Raw genomic sequence first — 6,755 nt, 5'->3', positions numbered from 1 at the left:
CACCAGCCCTTTAAGAGGAGGGCAGGTGCGCACACCCTAGTCGTATTCCCGGGAGACCTGTGCAGCATGTATACGCCCCAGGAGGAGGCAGAAGGAGACCCGTAGAGGACAGCGGGGAAGCAAGGCAGTGCGGTGCAGGATAGCCACGGAGGTGAGTGAGTTGGCATCGCTGCGTGGGAGAGGCAGAGCAGTGCAGAGACTCCGGTGCTACAGTGCTCCCCTCTTTTACCCCTTCCATTACGCCCTCTCTTCACCAGGCCTGAAGGAAATTTGTTCTCCAGAATGACATCCTCAGAGTTGATGGGTGAAGAAATGGCCGATGGAAGGGGTAGGGTGGAAACAGAATGGCGAACGGAACCGATAACCGGTACAGTAATTTCAGAGGATTCAGGGACACACAGGAATTACTCTCCCTCCTTGTCAGTCAATGGTAGCCAACTGACAGGTAGGAAGCAGAACCGGAAGGCAAGATGGTTCCTGAGAAGACCTGGACGAATGATCACCAAACGGCCCACCTCTCCGGATCTCCAGTCCAGAACAAGCTCATGTGTACGAAGCCAAGGCAGACTTAGGTGAAGCGGACTAGACAAGTTTGGACCACCAGGAAGGAGATCTTTTCCGAATGCGTATCTCCTACGAGAAGTTCAACAGGCTCAGAAAGGAACGTGTATGGGTTCTGACAGGAGCACTCCATCCACAGACAACACCGACAAGGATTTCAGAAGGCGTTGGATGGAAATCTAGTGACAATCCACCACAGCCTGTTGGATGCAGATCTGTAATCCAGATGAGACCTCTCAGAGAACAGAGTTCCTCCATATGATACGGACTTGGTCATCGAAGACTGCTTTTGCTGAGGGTGATCCTGTCTATCGCGCCAAGGAACGAGGGTACCGGCTTCATTGGACAGCTGTGGATGAAGTGTTCTGCTCCTGCCCAGTAAAAACACAGGCCCATGGCGTACAGCTGATCTACATCTTGCTACTATCCACTTGTATAAGTTCAGGAACTGGAATGGAAACTGGAAAGCTGACCGTCTCTGGAAGGATGGAACCAAGCGCTTAAGTTTCCTTTCATGGAACACCTCCATGGATCGTTTCTGGTACCTGCGATAGACCCAGGTGGCCAAAAAAAAAAATCATATCAGCCAGAGTAACAGTAACATGACCGGCCAGCTCGTCCTTGATCCTCTTGGATAGACCTTCCCAAAAGGCAGCCACCAGCGCCTGATTATTACATCCCAATTTTGAGGAGAGGGTGAGGAACTGAACCGCATTCTGGCCCACAGTCTTGACGAAATTGCAGTTAGGATGCAGCAGAAGTGACACAAGCCGACTCATCCAAAACTTTCCGTAACGCCTGCAGAAGTTCCAGAACATCTGCGGCAACTGGGTCACTTTTCTCACACAGGCCTTTTGGCCCAAGCGAGATCCTCCCCTCAGAGATGGAACGCCACTTGGGCTGGTCAAAATAAAACTGATGGGCCAACAGCTCAAAGTGTAGGGTGCAATGCTTGATGAAACTTTCTCATTGCTTGGGTCACCATTGAAGTGTGGTGGAGCAGACAGACTAGGTCCGGACGCAGACAGAGCAAGAGCTGGAGCGTTCAGGTGGACATTCACAGACCATAGGTGGGCCAGGATTTGATTTTACTGTTCCCGCATGTACAACATGTCATAATTCGGCCAGGGGCGGAGAGGCTGAGGCCATGATCTGGGCAAACGAACGCTCGCTGTTGATGATGGGGCGGTGAGTGGACCCACTGGACCACAAGGGAGACCTGCGCTTTTTAAGGGGGAGGAGCTTAAGCGCCTACTGCAGTAGACACCAGATGCCACTACTGGGACTGTGGAAGCTAACCTCCATTACAGGAGCGGGCTCGGGTATAGACAGTTATAGACAGTGTCTCTAGGACTGACCGGTCCAGCCGGGACAGCTGAAGCAGACAGTACGGCAACAACGGTTGCAGCCCAGTCAACTGAGGCAGACAATATGGCCGGGACCGGTGGGTATTGAGGACATGGCCGAGACAGGGGTGATGGGTCATTGTACACTGGGACAGGTAACGAACAGTGGGCAAGGGGACCTGACAATTAGTTAGCTAGCGGGACAATACTAACTTAGCAAGTTACTCAGACCCCTCCCCAAGTGGGACAGTGCCTTAAGTACCTAGTGCCTCTCAGTGATAGGCTGAAAGGTACTTCTGGAAAATAGTGCACCAGCCCTTTAAGAGTATGGCAGGCATGCGTGCCCTAGGAGCATTCCCAGGTGACCTGTCCCGCAAATGCACCTGCCCTGCTCTTCAAGGGCCGGCGCACGATTTCCCAGAAGTGCCTTTCAGCCTATTGCTGAGAGGCATTAGGTAGTTAAGGCACCATTCATACTACTTTGGGGAGGGGCCTGAGCAACATGTTCAGTGCACAGCAGGAAAGAGGCTAAGACGTGGAGGACTGTGGGGATGCAGGGCAGGCCGCGGTGGTGAGTGAGTCTGTCACTGCTGGAAACAGGCGGAGCAGTGCAGACACTAGTGCTACACATATGCTGCGGTGCTCGGAGACATGAGGCTGGTTAATTACATAAAAGGAGTTTTATATGGCCATACATAGTAAGAAGACAGAGAGTGCGCCTAAGAATATATATAATTTTATTATTAATACAAAAATACATATAGCGGCACTGTCATAATGAAATGTATAGAAGTTATATAAAATACAACAGTGAATGGAAATGCAGAAGAACCAGAGGTATCCCAAACTCAGACCTCTACAGCATATAAATGTATATACAGGCAGTCCCAGCAATTACATAGATCGTAAATAACACAGGTGCAAGAGTGCTTCCTCGGGGGGCAGTGAGACCTTGCATAGCGGACCCCACTATATATATAGTCTCAAAGATAATTCAATAAATGCTGCTGTTTAAGTGCCGCATGCGCTGTGAATCTCCGTGACCCGCCCATCACTTCCGGGTCTCACCGACGGATGTGACGTCTATATATAGTGGGGTCCGCTATGCAGTGTCACACTGCCCCCCCCCCCCGAGGAAGCACTCTTGCGAAACGCGTCGGGGCTTCCCCCTCTCTACAGGACCCTCTATCCAGCATCTGCACTTGCACTTTACTATGGGTAAGCGTTTGTCCCATACTATTTCACAGGGCATGGAGATTTCCTTAGTATATACCTTATAGGGCTTCTCCCTGTGTTATTTACGATCTATGTAATTGCTGGGGCTGCCTGTATATACATTTATATGCTGTAGCGGTCTGAGTTTGGGATACCTCTGGTTCTTCTACATTTCCATTCACTGTTGTATTTTATATAACTTCTTTACATTTCATTATGACAGTGCCGCTATATGTATTTTTGTATTAATAATAAAATTATATATATTCTTAGGTGCACTCTGTCTTTTTACTATGTATGGCCATATAAAACTCAGGGGTTTTTTTTCTCCTTTTATGTACCTCTATATTGAGTGGCCAATTACATGCGGCTAGGATTCCATCTGTTACCTTTTCTTCTTCTTCTTTAGGCCGGTTAATGAGTAGTTTGCAGCCAAATGTGCAGATAGAGGAAAAACCAGCAACCGCTAATTAGGAGCAGGTGACGATTCAGTAACGCATCACTTTAATTCAACAGATAAAACGTTCATTGACACCGGGTCCGATCTACGCATTTCATGCAGTAAATGCCTGTAATCATGACATGACAACCATGATTAAAGGCATGTGCCCTGGCTGTGTGTTTCAGATCATTGACATGCTGGAAGACCACGACCCATCTTCACTGCTCTTACTGAGGAAAGGAGGTTGTTGGCCAAAATCCTGCAATACATGACCTCATCCACCCCCCCCCCCCTTCAATATGGTTCAGTCATCCTGTCCCCTTTGCAGAAAAGCACCCCCAAAGTATGATGTTTCCACCCCCATGCTTCATGGTGGGACGGTGTTCTTGGGGTTATACTCATCCTTCTTTCTTCAAACACAGTGAGCGAAGTTGATACCACAAAGTTCTAATTTGGGCTCATCTGACCACATGACCTCCTATGTCTCCTCTAGATCATCCAGATGGACATTAGTGAACTTCAAACAGTCCTGTGTGTTGCGGCACTCGTTAGGAGTCTATCTACAACTGTTGGGTACTGGGTAGTGACTGTGTGACACATATATATACCAGGATAGTGAACATATATCCAACGATGGGGGACATATACCAGAAAGGGGCTCGGGGATGAGGACATACAGTTAGGTCCAGAAATATTTGGACAGTGACACAATTTCCGCGAGTTGGGCTCTGCATGCCACCACATTGGATTTGAAATGAAACCTCGACAACAGAATTCAAGTGCAGATTGTAACGTTTAATTTGAAGGTTTGAACAAAAATATCTGATAGAAATTGTAGGAATTGTCACATTTCTTTACAAACACTCCACATTTTAGGAGGTCAAAAGTAATTGGACAAATAAACCAAACCCAAACAAAATATTTTTATTTTCAATATTTTGTTGCGAATCCTTTGGAGGCAATCACTGCCTTAAGTCTGGAACCCATGGACATCACCAAACGCTGGGTTTCCTCCTTCTTAATGCTTTGCCAGGCCTTTACAGCCGCAGCCTTCAGGTCTTGCTTGTTTGTGGGTCTTTCCGTCTTAAGTCTGGATTTGAGCAAGTGAAATGCATGCTCAATTGGGTTAAGATCTGGTGATTGACTTGGCCATTGCAGAATGTTCCACTTTTTTGCACTCATGAACTCCTGGGTAGCTTTGGCTGTATGCTTGGGGTCATTGTCCATCTGTACTATGAAGCGCCGTCCGATCAACTTTGCGGCATTTGGCTGAATCTGGGCTGAAAGTATATCCCGGTACACTTCAGAATTCATCCGGCTACTCTTGTCTGCTGTTATGTCATCAATAAACACAAGTGACCCAGTGCCATTGAAAGCCATGCATGCCCATGCCATCACGTTGCCTCCACCATGTTTTACAGAGGATGTGGTGTGCCTTGGATCATGTGCCGTTCCCTTTCTTCTCCAAACTTTTTTCTTCCCATCATTCTGGTACAGGTTGATCTTTGTCTCATCTGTCCATAGAATACTTTTCCAGAACTGAGCTGGCTTCATGAGGTGTTTTTCAGCAAATTTAACTCTGGCCTGTCTATTTTTGGAATTGATGAATGGTTTGCATCTAGATGTGAACCCTTTGTATTTACTTTCATGGAGTCTTCTCTTTACTGTTGACTTAGAGACAGATACACCTACTTCACTGAGAGTGTTCTGGACTTCAGTTGATGTTGTGAACGGGTTCTTCTTCACCAAAGAAAGTATGCGGCGATCATCCACCACTGTTGTCATCCGTGGACGCCCAGGCCTTTTTGAGTTCCCAAGCTCACCAGTCAATTCCTTTTTTCTCAGAATGTACCCGACTGTTGATTTTGCTACTCCAAGCATGTCTGCTATCTCTCTGATGGATTTTTTCTTTTTTTTCAGCCTCAGGATGTTCTGCTTCACCTCAATTGAGAGTTCCTTAGACCGCATGTTGTCTGGTCACAGCAACAGCTTCCAAATGTAAAACCACACACCTGTAATCAACCCCAGACCTTTTAACTACTTCATTGATTACAGGTTAACGAGGGAGATGCCTTCAGAGTTAATTGCAGCCCTTAGAGTCCCTTGTCCAATTACTTTTGGTCCCTTGATAAAGAGGAGGCTATGCATTACAGAGCTATGATTCCTAAACCCTTTCTCCGATTTGGATGTGAAAACTCTCATATTGCAGCTGGGAGTGTGCACTTTCAGCCCATATTATATATATAATTGTATTTCTGAACATGTTTTTGTAAACAGCTAAAATAACAAAACTTGTGTCACTGTCCAAATATTTCTGGACCTAACTGTATATACCAGGATGGGAGATACAGTATATAGATGTGACGCTCCTGGACTAGTCAGGGCGTCACAGGGTACTACACTTTCTACTCTTTAGTGCAGGACTCAACCCCAACCCATGGTACTGCCTCTATCAGCGTCCAAATCCCAACCACACCTCACACAACACCCTGCCAGACACACCAGCTGCCTAGCTGGAATAGGGCCGCCCACTTAGGGGTCAGGCAGACTGGCGGGAGGGAAAAAAGTGGGGGAGAGTAGTGTTAGCCCTCGAGAGGTGAGGAGCTGAGGGAGTGGTGGCTACATGGATGTTACACGTTGGGTCGCAGACGGTGGTCTGGGCCCAGAGGAGTCGGAGACCCGGTCACAGGGTATTGAGGCTGGGTGCTTAGACCCGGTCTTGGAGGATGGGAGGCATCTGAGCCTAATAACCGGTCCGGGACCGAAATCACAACGGGGGACAGGACCCTAGGTCGGGGGTAGCTTCAGGTAACCTGGCAATTAACCTGTGGAGGATAGTGACTATGGACTGTCCTCAAGAAGATCAGAGATCAGGGGCACTAGTGCAACGAGGGGGATAGGGCTTTCCAACCCACGCAGCCCACAGAAATCCCAAGCAGGAGCCCTTAAGAGCGCAGCTCCACAACCAACAAGTAGGGAGCAGGGCACGGACAACTTTAAGCCAACAGGCCACCAGAACACTTCTAATTTGTGCACGGAGGCAGGCTCCGGACCACCAGGCAGTATCAGAGGAGACGGATACCCGGACGCGCTCCCCCAAGAGGGCAGCGGCACCTTGGTTCACCTTGTTGACAGAGTCTGCTTTGCAGTCGTATCATCACCAACACTGCCTGAGTGAGTACGTGGTCCTG

This window comes from Anomaloglossus baeobatrachus, chromosome 1 (assembly GCF_048569485.1).
Source record: "Anomaloglossus baeobatrachus isolate aAnoBae1 chromosome 1, aAnoBae1.hap1, whole genome shotgun sequence".
Lineage (NCBI taxonomy): Eukaryota > Metazoa > Chordata > Amphibia > Anura > Aromobatidae > Anomaloglossus > Anomaloglossus baeobatrachus.
Note: the sequence above shows the minus strand (reverse complement) of the source record.